Source organism: Agelaius phoeniceus, chromosome 1 (assembly GCF_051311805.1).
Source record: "Agelaius phoeniceus isolate bAgePho1 chromosome 1, bAgePho1.hap1, whole genome shotgun sequence".
NCBI lineage: Eukaryota > Metazoa > Chordata > Aves > Passeriformes > Icteridae > Agelaius > Agelaius phoeniceus.
The window spans coordinates 120200760-120216911 of NC_135265.1; the positions used below are offsets into that span (position 1 = coordinate 120200760).

The window sequence follows — 16152 nt, forward strand, 5'->3', positions numbered from 1 at the left end:
ATGAAGACCAAATAAACAGGTTAGTATTCCTGTAGCTTAGTCAACTCGAGAATGCAACACTAACAGAAACCCCTTAAATTTCCTGGATGAATTCTTCTATGTAGACAAAAGCTCATTTGGAGAAAGGATTTAAGCCTGTTTAAATGACAAAACTAGCCTTCTCACCCTTCTGTTAATGGTTCAGATTAGCAAGAACAATATAGAGGCATGCCAATTTTATCTGCCTGCCTTTGCCAGTGGCTGCTCTATTGTGTAGTTTGAGAGCGGATTAGCCGTTTGTAAATAAAAAGCAACCTGTGGTGAAATTAAGTCAAAAGTTTGGCCATATGCCACCTTACTTTTTCCTACTTTTTTCCCCATTTTGCTCTTAAATTACTACTTTTCTAAAGCTCTTATATAGACATGCAAGACATGCTTCAAGACATTTTCTGATGCTCTGGAAGCACAACTACAGACAGAACTGAATCACTCGTGCAATAGCATCTCTAGCAGGGTTGCAGAGCCTCAGGGAACTTCACAGTACTGTCAGAGCAGCGGTGACTGGATGGCCTTGTAATTCTAGAGTTTTGCTTGTTAGCAGTGTGGTCTTATGCTTTAAGAAAAGAGCAAACATGCAAGTCATGGAATTCTTCCCAATTCAAGCAAAAAAATTGCTTATGTTGTAAAATGTTTCTAAACAACTACCTAACATGAAAGCATGGCACATTTTTTCACCCAGCATCCATAGTCCATGGATTAAGTAGAGAAGTAAGGAATATAGAAACCTTAAGTTCTCTAAATTCTGAAGTTCTGAACTTACATAACATCTTTTATGGATTACTATGAAGGTTAATTAAATTTTGAATTCCCTTAAGTAGCTGCTAACAGCAGGTGCCAAGATACTATATATTCTCTCAGTCCTGCACACCAGGGAACAAAGGGTTCAGATCTTGAGCCAAACCTAGCAACCTTGGCTATTGGTATTGTTCTTTAACTGCATGTAATAAACGATTCTGCCTGTTAAAATAAAATGAGCTGGGAGAGAAAGATCTCACAAAATCCCTTTTGTCACTTCACTTATCAGAGAATGCAAACCAATGCTTTATTTTGCCTGTGCACCTTCAATGATTTCCCTACCATGTTTAAGGAAATCGGTGAGGAACTGGGTGATACCTTCATGACTGTGATTCTTTTTACTCCTGTTGCAGTTTAGCAGTTTCTTTAAACTTTGGAGGAATTTAAAAAATACACCATCTCTTTAGGAGAAAGGGAAGTCAAAAGAGACAAACTAGTATTTCTGTTGTGTTCAGTAGTGAGGAAGCTAGCATTTTTTTCTTCAAGGTGATAAAGTCTACCCATTCTTTTGGAGCATTCCTTCCTTCTTACTGAGGACACCTTTCCTCTCATCAAGACAGTTATTAGTGCAATTATTTCTCTCTTCAGTACCTTCACAGGGATTTAGTCTGGCACCTTCTTGCAGCAGATGAAGTAGGGGGTACAGATAGTTGCATGAAACAAGTGGCTTCAAAGACATGAAGACAGTTTTTTCGTGTTTGATTTCAAGAGCAATTAGATTGTCTGTTAGTCAATGAAATAGCCATTGAAAACACTGTGCTATAAAATTAGATCATCTCACTGAATCAGTTTCTCAGTGTTGGCCTTTGTTTCTATTGTTATGACAAAGGCTAATAGTTAATGTAAGGTCAAAATATAGAACCTATTAGACTATTAATTTGTTTTAGAAATTATATTTTTATGCTTTCACATACCATTTTCTAACTAGTCTCATGTGCTGTACAGTGTATATATAAATACTTTGTGATTTGATTGTAGACATGTTTGAATACAATTTAAAAAGAAGTCAATAAAAGCTGTTATGCATGCTTTTGGTTACAATTAAACAGGTGTATTTCCTCTTATTGTTACTCATTTTTCAGTTGTACAAGGTGATTTGAAATGATTTGAGCTATTAATGGCAGTGGTGTTGTATAGATAATAGGCCTTGTCAAGTCAGATTACCAGATTAGGTTTGCTGAAGGTATTTTGGCTGTTGTTAGGAGAAATGTGACTTTTTACTTGAAATTTAATTGGCAAAGTTCCAAATATTAGGAAACATGTCTTGGCTCATACAAAAAGTTGAATTTTACTCATGCATTTGCATAATTGATTTCTTTCAACTTTGATGTATTTTTTTAAATGCTTTGCTCTCATTACTCACCACTCAATTTAGTTTCTATGATACCTCCTTCAGAAGTTTTCCTGCTTTCTTGGATATATTGGAGCTTTTCTGAGAGATGTTTATTTAAACAATTGAAGGAGTTTTTCAGTACTAGCTTTAAGTAATTTGACTTAATATTTTGTATCTCACTTAGAAAGGATGACTATTCTTATTGAAGTTCCACCCTATTTCTTCATTAAAAGAGTGTGTTAGTTTTGGATGCTCTTGCTTCTAGGATGACATTTTCTTGCCACAGATCATTAGCTCTCCCTCATTATTTGAGAATTAGAGTGAACAGGTCTATGGCTATGTGTAGGTTACCTTAGCCTGAGAATAGTGCTGGTTTCATTTTGTATGCCCTGTAAAACCACCTGCTGTAGGGTGCAGCTATATATCTTATATTTCTGTGGCTTCTGGAGCTTCCCACAATGAGAGCAATGACTTGTGAGAAGAATGGACTAAACCAATGGTTTTCCTCCATGCTGAGATACTTGTGATCAGACTTCATTTAGTCTGTAAAGGAGCCAATATAGCTCCTTCCCTTTGTACCACAAAAAAGGAATGCCAAATGGAAGTGACTATAGTTAGAGATAAAAACCAATTTTGTTGCAAGACAAACTAAATCCAGTTTATATTGTGGAGGAAACCTGCAATGATGTTTAGACACTACATTTGGGAAAATATTCTCACTTGCCCTTAGTCTCTTAGACAAAAGTACAAACTTAGTTGTGAATCATAAGAAATGAGACTCAGAATTGACATTATTTAAACTAGAATAAAACTCCCAAACTTGTAACTTTTTTTAGAAACTGATATTTAACTATTAATCATAATAATTTCACCAATCATCTTCAAATAATAAACAGGTAGATAGTTATCACAGACAGGGTCTGTAATTTTCAAAAAAGGTAAAGTTCTCCTCCCAGACATTCAAGAAATAAAAATGGAGAATTCTTTCAAGATATCATACCAAATTGGTTTTTACAGCTTATGATTTAACAAACTAAAAAAATTCCCCCCAGAACAACCAAGATCCCAACAAACCTTTGTAAAAAAGTCCCCAGAGGGTGATGAGAAATTAAAGGAAGGGTTAATTCTACTGGAGTATAAATTGGTTTGTAGTTGGGCGTATAACTGTAAGAAACAGAGAGCTTACTGTTTTCTGTATAAATGTTTCACACACGATGAGCGAAATGCAGATGGATAACAACTTTAAGAGGTTTTTCAAATGGGGAAGCAGCTACCAGAACAATGTTATTCCCATAGCTGCTCTTGGACTACAGGGCAAGTTAAGTAGCATATTAAGTCATCTAAATAAAGGGGTGACATCATTCACAAGGTGGAACAAAACAAGGTTTATAGATACAGAAAAAAGGCTACAGAAAACTCCCATCCTGTATTTGGAAGGTTTGCTTTTTTCTATTTAGCCTTAAAAATTGGGAAGGACACTCTTACTAAAATGGGTCTGGATTTTGATTATTTGAGTAAAATGCTTATAATAATTCTTTCTTTGTCCAAGGGCACAGTCGCTCTGAGTGGCTTATAAAATAGACTGACTCATTCTGTAACATGTTTTTGTGAATCCTTTCTCACATACAGGAAAAACAAATGCATTTCAGGTTTGGCCAGTGAATTATAAGACATTTCCACATATTAAGAAAACTTGTATGGGTTAAATAGATATTTAAATGACAATTTGTAAAAGCCAAACACCACTTCCATAATTCTGATATGCATTGTGACTTGCACATTGAGCGTTTTGCAAGAATTTAATCAACCATAAGGTAAAAGATAATATTAATGTACTATTGAATGAATTACAGGGGGTTTTCTTTTTTCTTTTTTCTTTTTTTTAAGGACCACCCATTAGCCTTGTATGCCCACTGCCATGCTCAAAAGTTAAATCTTGTTCTTGTGGAGTCTTGCCAATGCATTCCTGAAAGTAAGAAGCTTTTTGTTTTTAATAGCGCAAGGGCTGCATTCATTCTTTTTAACATCAATAGAATACAAAAAAAGGGGTTGCATGTGATTAAAAAAGAAATGGGATTATAGAAAACATACTGTGCCACAAGCTTGAAGGCTTCTGAACAAGAATGTTAGGAAGGAACACTAGGCGCATACAAATGTAGGGTTGAGATGCAATGTTTTAGTTAATATTTTAAGATTAGCTAAAGCAAAAGGACAGTATAGTGAGGCCTTTTGGCATACTAGAGGAATCAAAAAATATAGATATAAACAAACAAAGTACATCTATACATTAAAAAAATGAAATGGAGCTTTTCTTACTCTCATCCTTGGGATGTGGAGTACAGTTCAAGTGTAGGAACTTGTATCCTTGAGCTGTTAATGTAGAATAAATGAGGTACTCTGTGCGTGCTGCCAATATAGATATTTTTGGAAAACTTTGTTTGAAGAAAGTGCTCAAAAATTCTCATGCCAGTTTGCCTTGCTTGTGAAACCTTACCGTGCTCATCATCTCTGACTTTTACACCTTTAAGATGTCTTGTCCTTCAGTCTTCAAGTTAGTTTGTTTATTTACCAGTAACCTATTCTTTAACAATTTCGATTTTTTAAAGTTTGGTCTCCTACAATACAGTCTCCACTACCTCCTGGGATATAATCATATAAACTATGTGGTGTTAAATGAAATTTAGAATCACATATTAGTTCTCTGCAATATCTCAATGGAATTTGAGCAGATCTTCATGACATAGAGCCCTGACAGCCAGGAACCTACAGAGGAGGAGACAAAAGAAATGAAGCCAGCTATAATTTGACATAATTTCAGATTAATAGTGGAAACTATGGAACTGTTGTTTGAATTGGCCATCATATATCTCTAGAAAAGAACAGGAATTATTTGGTTGGCTGGGGAATTCCATGATATTAATCTAGCTTCAACTGTTTTATAATCTTAGCGTTTGTATGGAAGTGCTTTATCTCAGTGCCACAAAGCTCTGACAATACTAATGAAACTTGAGGTCATAAAGAAGCATTTGTTGGAAAACTTGGTAATGAGCTGTGAAGAAAATAGTCTGAAGCTTACCAAGTGAATCTACTTTAACTATCAAAAGCAGAAAAGCTGATGACTCTAAAGAGGGAAAAAATTGCTGTTAAAAAGCTATTTTACTGTATACACTGTCCCCAGACAACACTCCTGAAACTTCAGACACCAAAGAGAAAACTTAATGAAATTACCTTTATGAGGAAGTTCATAAATACTGATTAAAGTCTACATTTAAAAAACAGACAATGGTGATAGGCTCCTGGAAGATTTCCTCAAGAAAAGAAAGGAAGTCTACTAAGCTTCCTCAACTTCCACTTTGCACAAGATCCCTTCCTTCTTGTTTATGACAAGTCTGCTCTCAATGTCATTGTGTTCCCTGAACAGAAACCACTGGTATGGCTGACTTGTGTTTTGAAATGAGATGGGTTCTCCTACCTTGCTCAGGCATATAATCCCAAAATAACTCTAGAACTGGGGATGGAAAGGTGTCAGGGAATGGATACTGCACCATGCAACATTGGGATAGAGGCTGATCAGGTAGGGTGAAAAAGGGTCAACATCCAGCATCTTCTAGAGATGTCATAGGTCCCAGCAGAAGAAAGGATGTAACTTTTGCTACTGGTACATTTTTTTGGCACTTGGTCTAGGTTTATGCTCTGCCAAATTAAACTAAGCCATCACAGTAGATGCTTCTGCTCTGTTTTTAGCAGACTACTGCTGTTCAAGTCAGGCTGTAAGATTTCTTTCTCAAACTGAGCATTCAGGCATCAGTCACCTCAGAGGGAGTAATACCATGAAAATACATGCAGGACTAAATGGCACTGAAACTCCATGGACTGTTTTCCCTTTTCTTGACCATATGTAACAGTGTGTGCTGCCTGGGTGGCAGCTATGTCTGCATTGAATTCTAGCAGGAAAAGTTCTGTATGTGCAAATATTCCATAGCTGCTATGTGAATTGTCAAAACTGCTCTGTGAAGGAAATCTGCAGATGCTAACTTAAAGGTGGTTCTGGTATGTTTACATGAGCTATAATCATCCCCTTTAACTGCAGTGTTAAGAGGTAATGGAATTAGAACAAAACTTGATCACAGTGGATATAAAATAACTCCCTGTTTTTCTTTATAGACTCTAATATTAATAATCAATAGTACACAGATGTTTCAGAAAGAGTAACCTCTCAAGTTCTCCATATAATCCCTTATTTGACTCTGTACACTGTGATGCAATACTGGGGAATGGGCACAGGTATATGTGTGGTTTGGTACATGTATTTGCATAAAGAATAGTCTTTGTATGTCTGCCCAGTAGTGGTAAGGCCAGCTTAGTGAGTCAGTTTCTGGCAGAAATTTCTGCTTTGTTAATTTTCCTGAAACCTGGGAACAAATTACTTCAAAGTACCAAGCGGGAAAAGTGTTTCCAAACTGAGGTAGTTGGTACAGAATGAATGTTGGAGGGAAAATTCTGTGATTAGGGTTCATGTACAGACTTTGAGGAAGTTTATGTCTTCAAATTTAAATCAAAATTCTTGATTACATACATGTATTTTTTTCTTTTCTGTCATGCATTTCATATTACCTTTCTGACTGTGTACTATTTCTAAGTGGCTATTATTATAGGGCAGAAAGTACTAAACATTCCAGATTACTCATGTCACTATTTTACATTCTTTTTTCCTTTATCTATTTTTTTGTAACCTTAGTTTTATTGGATCTCTTGTTTAAAAGAGTTGAATTTTCCTCATGTTTGTTTGTGCCAGCTTCACAGACTTTGTCCTAAACAAAATGTTTTATTTGCATATTTTCCCTTTTAATAGTGGCAAACAAGTAAATTAACCTCCATATGGTACTGCTTTATAACTTTTAAAAACCTCCTTTCACTTTGGAAAATTGAAAACAAACCCCATATTTTTCCTTTGGCTAGTTAAAGCTTCTTATAAAGTAGAAAAACAAAAATAATTATGGGAAAAGAAAAAGATGTGGCAAAAAAAAAAATTAAAAAGTAAGTATTGACTTTGCTTTTTCGATGGGTTGCATTTGGGCAGGGGTTAATTTGCCCATCTTTGATGCATAAATAGCCAAAATAGTGTATTCATTGTCTTTCGATTTTGTAAGTGCTAAGTACAGCAAAAATAAATCACTCTATCTTTCCTTCCCTGAAGTGGTGTAGCACTTTGGTATCTTGTGCTTTCAAAACAAAAGAAAAACAGTGAAGAAGAAAATAATTCAGAAAATGTTTTTACTGGCGCTCATGGTTATCAGAGTCAAAGACCATAAATAATTTTTTTAAGATTTCGTAGGCTGACTTGCTAAGTTTTATGAGTAACACACTGCCTTTTCTTTCACTGTCTTGTCTTTCTTTGGAACATCTTACTGTATGCTAAATAGAAAATATCTATGTGATTTCAAATTATTTTTTTGAGTCCATGGATCCAAGTTTGACCTCTGAAGCGCACAAGATAGTATAATTTTTAATCCTAAACCTCAATTAATTTCATGGAAAGCTCCCAATGAATTGTGTTTTGGAAGAATGGTCAAAGTCTCTCTATTTTCAAAATCTTAACAGTGTCTTGGGAAGGCAGCAATACAAGACAGGAGATTTACATGAAGTGCTTAGACAGAAATCCCAGAAAGATCAGACTACTTTCCTCCCTCTTTTTTTACATGTTTTTCCAACTTGGTAAATTTCACCAAGCAATAATTTCAGTCCTATCAGAAGTTCCACAAAATACTGTGATAAAAAAATATCATCTGTTATCAAAAATTATAATAAGCTATGAGGAGACCAGTGTTTTCAGATGATGTATTTCCCTCTGTGTTAGATTTAAGAGCTATTTTATTTCCTTATAGTATGCACATGTGAGGTAGACTTGTTTTTTTTTTTACTTAAAAAGCTGTCAGTGAGCATAAAAGTAATGTTTCTTCAAACAAATTCCATTTGTTTGAAGAAAGATAAGTGTTTACATGTTAGTGAAAATAGACTTAGACTCGAAACATGAGCACTAGGTACATTTGCATGTGAATTACATATTACACATACACCTTATCATGATAAATCTGGTTTGGGTAACATGGCAATGCACCAAGTTTATCTGGAGATAGCCCACTGTGACTTAACTGACAGGGTTTTAATATGTGGTTTTGGTCATGCAGGAAGAATGCAGCATAAGATGCTGTGAATTTGTGGCATGTCACTAGATCATCTTTTGTTAGAACTATTGTTCAACGGTACCTGTTTTGTTGCTTTTTGTTTGTTTTTTTTTTAATTTCAGGCTGGTTGTTAAAGAGAAAACTGGTTTGAGCAGGTTGGTGCACTTGCAAACATTTGAAACTGCTTCAGAGAAATTCTAAGAACCATAGATGTAAAGGATTTTTTTAGGTCTTTTTAATGACCTTGTCTTGATTTGTAAAAATAAAGGAAGTAAGAGCATATTTGAATATTAAATTAATACTATTTTGCTGGTCCTGAAAATTATTCTGCTTTGTCTCAATTTAATGGAAGGCAACATCCGATTCATTCTGTCCTTCATTTGCAGATCTTGTCAAGACATGTCTTTCTCTTTTCCTCTACAAAACCCATTTAACCCCCTCAATAATTTAAAAAGACAAGTGCTTTACCAAGCTTTTCTCCCTTCTTTTCCTTTGCTCTCTTTGATGTGTGCTTTGCAAGCTAATTCTCTATGGCAATGTTTCGAGATTCTTTCTGGTTTTTGTACAACAATGTGATGTATATTAGCCACAGAAGTTTCTTCTGGATGAAAAAGATACAGGGAGGAAGCCAGGAGATCATGAGCTTGAGGAAGCTTGTTGGTCATAATTTGAGGCTCTGGATAGCAGTTTAATATAGCTCTTAAAGACACAAATGCACACTCACACACAAAACTCTTTCACAAGTCCTAGGAAAAATGGTTCACAGGAGAAGAAAGAGTGTTAAGTCTGAAAAGACTGACAAAGACTGTAATTTTTCTCCTGTGAGATAATGGTTTGAAGCCAGAAGCAGATAAAAGATTGCCATAAGAATGGCCTAATTCCCCATCTTGTAAAAGGATTAGATAATTCAGTCTCTTTATGGATTCCTTACTCTGGGAAATATATTTCCACTTTTGGTTCTCTTCAGAAATAACTGCAGAGTGTACTTATTTAAAGGCACAAAGACCTGCATTCAGACATTTTGGAAAGGCAAGCAGCACACAAAAAAGATTAATTTGCAGGCTGTGTCAATGTGTAGGTTTTGCTCAGCAAGTGTATATTCTTGTATTACCAGCTGAAAACATTATGCTGTGCATTAACTATTGGTGATGTGGAAACTTTCCACAAAAATCTCCAAGAGTGACTGGAAAACAGCGGGTTTAATTTGCAAAAGGAGAATGAATGTCAACCAAAATCCATTTTTAACTACTGGTTTTATGAATTTTCAAGTAATTCTCTGTGTTCTGATGTTTAAGCACTGAGAGATAGTGTCCTTAAGAAAGTGAGTGCAAAAGCATGAAACAGACTGTGGTTTGAATGGTATTGGTAAAAAGGAAGTTAGTTTAGATTAAATGTATCTTAGATCAGGGTGAAACTCAAATAATATAAATTCTGTATGTCTCACATGAATACAATTGCTGGTAGTAACAGCAAGGCCTGATGGCCTTGCATCACTTCTTTAAAGTGGATTTAAAGGAATTATAAATGTCTATTGGAAAGCATGCTGATTGTATCATTAAGCATGTATTCCTACATTTTATTTAGAAATGGTACTAAATATTTGTATTTATTTGTATGCTCTTATAGTTTGATATTGGAAATGTCTGCCTTCCTAGGTAATGTTCTGCAGGATAATCCAATAGTTCTCATGCTTTGTTTCTCTTCAATGCAGATGCTTCCTGTATTTTAGTGTAGAGTGAAAACAGAAACTATGGCACTGATTTCTTAATATAACAAGGTGACATGCTGCAGAGCTTTTCTATTGTTGCTTCAGAGGTGGCAGCCACTTTCATTGCTCAACAAATTCTCAATCCTGCATTAGAGGATCTAAGGCATTTTTCTTCTACAGTTCAGTGATCTAAAAATCATATAAACTTTTTAAAAATCTAATCTTCATTAAGAAGGTAGTGTCTGTAGCTAAAGCTGATGAGGAGTTTTACCAGATAAAGAGTACTTTTGCCTATATATTTTTAATAATATTTATTTAATATAATTTTACCATTATATTAATCGGTACTGTCTGTACTGGAAAACTGACATCTTTGTGTCTCTGTACCTGTGAATACAATAGGAATTTTTATGGCACAGTTTTAATATTTTTATATTTGTAAAAGACATTAGTAAAACAAATGAAGTAAGTCAGAAATTCCTGGCTTTATATTTAGGTGCTGAAAAAGCTTTGGATTTTACAGCAGTATAAGGGAGTGCAGAACTTGTGGAGTCAGTAAGTCAAGGTACATGAGGTCAGAATTTGGATCAGTATGTTTGGGAACAAAGAATGAAGTAAACTCATTATTATAGGCAAGTCAGGACAGATGATTATGAAGCTTGAAATACTCTTACTGGTGTTGAGGTTGCTAGGGAAAGGTGCAAGAAAACATTCAATGTAACCTAAAAGCGTGTGGAGCCGTTCAGAGCTTTTGTTGTCTGATCTCTGTTGCTATAACTTCCCTGGAGTTATGTATTTGTCTTAGGAGAGTTATAATCAGTATTCCAGTGCTATCAGAGAAGGTTAGATGTAGATGTGAAGTTTTAAATTACAGAAAGGAAGCAGGTGATTTGGAGAATAAAAAAAAGAAGTCCAATAAGTCAAATTTATCCTTCTTCTCATCTCTGATTAAAATTTCCTTTTGCTGACAAAGGAACATCATCATGTTATTATATAGATATAAATTTCTTTTGTTAATAAGTTCATGATATTCATTAATCTTATAAAATGTATATTAGAATTTTTGATCCAAAACAATGACTGCTTCATAAAGAAACTAACTATAAATCATGGAAGTATTTGGTAGGATTTTTTCAAGAGAATGGGTAACCTACTTTGAAATAATTTAAGGAAAATAAGTGACACAAGATTTTAATTCAAACATGACACTACCTCTGTTTTTCAGAGAACTTTGTTGTTGTGCTCTTAAAAATATGCACCAGTTTTGGCTGATCATGAAAACAACTTTACTGCTCTTTTTGCTGAATGATTTAAGGATTTTTTACCAAACTTTCCAATACTTCTCACTGTATTCAGCTAAAAGAAGTTGACTGAGTCTTTAGCAATGGAGATCAGGAATTTTCCAGTTAAATGTGTGTTTTCAAGAATAATGTTTCACAGAAACCAAAATTTTTTACACTGTTTATTCAGATTCAATAAAATTTAGCTGACACAGGGCAAAGCAGAGAGAATGGCTGCAGCTGCAGTGCTTAGACATGCAATTTCCCCCCTCCTCCTTGGAGAGTGCCCTTTACTGTCCTGGAGCCCCTGAAGGAATTTTTCTTCACTACTAAAATGTCAGCAGAAGCATTTGTATTTTCTTGAAATAGCAGATTCTCAGGATTTCTTCTCAAGTGGAGTTTCAGTTTCTGTTCTTGTTCACCTCTAGGGAACATCAGAATTTGAACACAGTTATCCAGCTCTAGTTTGCTACATTTAAAAATAAAAAGAAGTCCTGAGCTATGTACCAGAATTTGAAGGCCAGCCACATGTGCATTAATTATATGACTCTTGCCTGTAGTTGTTTATTTGGGATTAAAGGAGATTTTGTCTAAAAATGATAACCCTTCTGCTGGTTCATTTTAGGAAGGAATAGAATGGGATTTTGGTTATTTAAGTGACATATTTCTGGAAGAATAGGTGAAAAGAGCATTAACCTAAATATAATCTAAATTTCTATCTGTAAGTGACAATTACTCTCTGAATTTTATTTGGCACAGAAATTTCCTAAAGTACAGCCTCTGTTATAAACTAGTGCAAGACAATTATTAATACACATACTTTGAATCAGTAGTCTATGCAAAGAACCAATACTAGAGGGCATATATCTCATTATGAGGTATCCAAAGCATTTCCATTTCTTCATTTTCAGAATACATTATGCCTTCTCCTTAAGCCCTGATAATAGAAAGTACCTATGTTTGTAATTATTTTTATTAATCCCATGTAATTCTAAGAAGTATTATGTGAACTATGTTGGTATTTTTTAATTCTAGTATTCTGCTGTAACATCAAATTTACATTAGTTTCTCTAACTATTTATTTTAAGAATGTCATGGAACAGCAGTGTTGACATAGAGGAGAATCATCATGTATGTCTACATTTAGTGCACTGGAGGAGTTCTCAGGTAGGAATTTGTCCTGCATCCAACCTTGACAGGTTGGAGAGATGGGTAGAGAGGAGCCATCTGAAATTCAACAAAGGCAAATTCAGGGTCCTGTAGCTGGGGAAGAATAATCATCTGCACCAGCACAGGCTGGGGGCTGACCTGCTGGAAAGCAGCTCTGCAGAGAAGGACCAGGGTCCTGGTGGACAACATCTGTCCATGAGCAACATCCTAACACACCAATGGTCTCCTGCCAATGGCCATTGGCACACGCCAATGGTCTCCTGCGGGCGCGTTAGGAAGAGCATTGCCAGTGGGTTGAGGGAGGTGATTCTAACCCTACTCAGCCCTGGTGAAGCCACATCTGGAGTGCTGTGTCCAGATCTACCCTCCTCAGGACAAGAGAGACATGGAGATCATGGAGCAGGTCCAGTGAAGAGCTACAAAGGTGATGCAGGGACTGGAACATCTCTCCTGAGAGGAATGGCTGAGTGAGCTGGGCCTGTTCAGCCACGAGATGACTGAGAGGGGGCCTTATCAATGTTTACAAGTGTCTGAAGGGAGGGTTTCAAGAGGCTGGATCCAGGCTCTTCTTGGTGATGCCAAGAAATAGAGTAAGGGGCAATATGCAAAAACTGATGCACAGGAAGTTCCACCTGGACATGAGGAAGAACTTCTTTCCTGTGCAGGTGACCATGCACTGGAATGCGTTGCCCAGAGAGGTTGTGGAGTCTCCCTCACTGGAAATACTCAAGAACCTCACTGGAAATACTCAAGAACCATCTGTACACAACCCTGTGCCATGTGCTCTAGGATGACCCTGGTCAAGCAGGGAGGTTGGACCAGATGGCCTACTGTGGTCTCTTCCAGTCTGACCCATTCTGTGAATCATATTTTTAAGATCATACCAGCAGGAGAACTGTGATTCACACATCCACAAGCTTGCTTGTAGTGATAGACCCTGTGTAATGCTTCTGCACTAAATCTATAGAATTTATTCAGAATATCCTTGGTCCTGAAGTCCTTAACAGTTTTCTTGGAATGCATTTTGGGGTTAAAGAAAATTGAAATATTTACCTGTAGGCTGTTTGCTTTGTAGCTCTTGAAGCTCCAACATGCGGCTGGTTACTATAACTGAAACAATGTCCTCTAAGCTAAAAAATCCCACTAGAAACATATATGGGAAAAAATGTTGGCTATCAGGTATCAAATTTAGACTCACATTAAAATAATTAATAGCTGAAAGAATGCTTTGGTTAAAAGCTGAAGTAGTCCATCAAGCATTAGTAAGATAGTAATTTTTAGGTAACTTCTAAACCTATGTGTCTTTCTAATGAATGCTTCTTTCTGCTTAAGAGTTTTTAAGTGTTTTCATTTTACTGTGGAGATGTCTTATGAATAATACTACTTTTGAAGAAGAAATTGTAATAGTCCAAGTACCAGAGTTCTTTTGTGTATGTTTGTGACTTTTTTGTTGCTTGAGATTCATGAGGATCTATTCTGATATGAATCTATTTTTAAGAAATACATAAATAAATTGAAAATTTGATGTTAAAATAAGGTATGGACATGTCAAACATCCTATTCACCCATCCACCCAGTATATTTCTTCCGACAAAGTAAAATTCTATGAAATTGTTTTTCTGATTAGAAAAAGAAAAGAAAGAAAAAGAAAATATTTTTACATTGAAAAGATTTTTTGTGTGTATGTGTTCTTTATGAAGCAATGGACCACTGAAATATATCTAAAATCTAGAAAAAGATGAGCATAATTCCAGTTATTCATGTCTGGTTTGGATTTATCGAAGCTCTGAATGGGAACATAATAAAATCTTGAAAAATCTGATGGGACAACAGAAGCAGCTCCACTTCTAGAGATAGTTTTTATATGACTGTAATGTAAGCAGAAAAGGTTGGAGTAATTATCCTTTTAATTAAATATAAATGAACTACCAACATGGCTGGAGAGATGGGTATCTCACTTCTGGTTCTTGCAATTTCATGCATGTCTTTCTAAGACTGAATATGTGTTTGCAGTAAATGTGCATATGTATGTAATGAAGGAGGATGGGTGAATTGTACTGCAGTGGAAAATTATGTGATTTTTTGATAGCTTCCTTTTTTTTGCATAGTTATTTCATTTGCAATTTATTTTCTCCCTATTTGAATATCTTAAGGATACAAAGTAATTTGCTTCTATTTGACAAGCTAGGCTTTAAAGAATTGGTAACTAGAGCATTAGAAGCCAGATACAGAGCTATAAAAGATTAATAGAAGTAATTTTCAAAATTAGGTTTACAGCTTCTAACTTTTACATTTTGTTGTCTTGAGTTTCATGTTCTATGGATCTACCACCTTTGATAAGAAATATTATGAATTTACACCTTCCATCATAAATAAATGATTCTAGGGGCAATAAAAGGAGATAAAAGTAATTGGGGATGGGGTTATTGGGGAAATGGTTTTGAGGAGTACAAACAAATAGATGACTTTAAGATCTGTCTATATTAGATAACTGTGAGAATAATAAAATGTGAAATTTAGATAGGGCAGATAAGGGGATTCTACTTGGTTTCAAAGGTTAATTTCAAGCTTAGTATAAAACAGCTGCAGAGGGTAAGAATACAGAGTGAAAAGAACTTTTTCTTCTTCCAAGAGATAAGTTATTTCTTTCCCCAAGGTTTTACTTCAATGCATTTTTATGATTCCTGGGCTTTGCAAAATTGAATTGCATTTTTCTTATTCTTTTCATGTCTGAATAAACCCAAGGTAAGATAACCTTTATGTAAATGGCAGTTATATTGCATTTAGAGCTACAAAGCACTTCTCAGAGCAGAATTTGTACTCAGGATTCATAAGAGCCTGGAGATGGATGGTGGGACTCCTGGGATGCTCATTTGAGCAAACAGATACAAGCATTATTTGTATAAATTGCTGTCAAGGCATTGCAGTCAGCTGGTGCAGCAGGAAAGCCTGAAGACAAAGTCTGCCGTAATTACTGTATTTTCCTTTTAACAAGTAACAAAGGAGGAGGAAATATTCTTGCATACATAACCCCTGCGATGGGTTAACTTTGGCTAAGGGCCAGTTTCCTACCCAGCCAGTAGGATGACAGGAGAAAATAGGAAGTAAAAGCTTGTGGGTTAAGATGAAGACAGGGAGATTGTTTATCAGTTACTGTAATGGGCAAAGCAGACTTGACTTGGGGAAAATTAGTTTAATTTATTGCCAATTAAGGTAGGTTTAGGTGATGAGAAACTAAAAGATAGACATTAAAACCACACTTTTCCTCCTCCCTTTCCTGGCCCAAGTTCATTCTGTCACTTCAGACTCCTCTCCCCACCCCCTGAACAGTGCAGGGGAGACAGAGAGTGGAGTTTTGTGGTCAGTCCATTAGAGGTCCTCTCTGCCCTTCCTTCCTCACCCCACTTTTCACCTGCTGCAGTGTGGGATTTCCATTGGCTACTGTCCATCTCCCAGACATAGTTACCTGCCCTGGTTCTCCAGGGGCTGCATGGGATATTGCCTCTGGCATTTCACCATGGGCTGTCAGGGAGTGTCTGCTCAGAGGATGGGGCACCATCTCCTTTGACCTTGGTGTGTCCTCTGCTGTTTCCCAGTCTTCCTGTTCCCTGCTCGTCTGCCTGTGTGGCATTGTGACTGGCT

General features: G+C 36.0%; 1 protein-coding gene across 9 annotated transcripts in view; it reads left to right on the forward strand.

Annotated features, from left to right (window-relative positions):
* The window catches only part of C1H8orf34 (chromosome 1 C8orf34 homolog), a 151323-nt gene that overhangs the window by 98493 nt on the left and 36678 nt on the right, over positions 1-16152 (forward strand). The window lies entirely within an intron of this gene.